The sequence below is a fragment of the Penaeus monodon genome, chromosome 21, assembly GCF_015228065.2.
Source record: "Penaeus monodon isolate SGIC_2016 chromosome 21, NSTDA_Pmon_1, whole genome shotgun sequence".
In the NCBI taxonomy this organism is placed as follows: domain Eukaryota; kingdom Metazoa; phylum Arthropoda; class Malacostraca; order Decapoda; family Penaeidae; genus Penaeus; species Penaeus monodon.
Window position 1 is genome coordinate 14,488,423 of NC_051406.1, and position 520 is coordinate 14,488,942.

Genomic DNA, 520 nt, shown 5'->3' on the forward strand with positions numbered 1-520 from the left:
TGAATTGGCCTTGTTTCCCTCCGATACAACCCCGACAGACCTCACTCTCCCAGCGCCGTGGCCCTGAACAGCTTTTGCTTCTCTTCAAACGTGACCCCGACAGAACTCGGTCCCCTTTACAGATGCGACTCCGAGTTAAGAGCTTCCCTCCCTGCAGAGATTCAACCCCACAGCATCATTTCCGTGCAGATGTGCCCCCCAATGTGGCCTGACCCCACCCCAAACGACCCCCCGTCGTGTTCCCTCTCAAATGCAGTTATGGAAACGCCGCAGTTTACGACATTGGACGGCCCCCAGCCATGAAAAATCCAGCCAGCTGAAGCACCGTCAACATAACTTCGTGATACCAAGAGATTACTTCCTCCTCCTCCTCCTTTTTGCTTTGCTTCGTCCCTCCTTTATTGCCTCTCCCATCAGGCCACATCCATGCCTCGTTCCATCTCTTTGTAATTCCTTGGCGTCTATTTACTCCTGCGATTCTCGTATCTTTTTTTTTCCAATAGTCTTCAGAATTACTTCC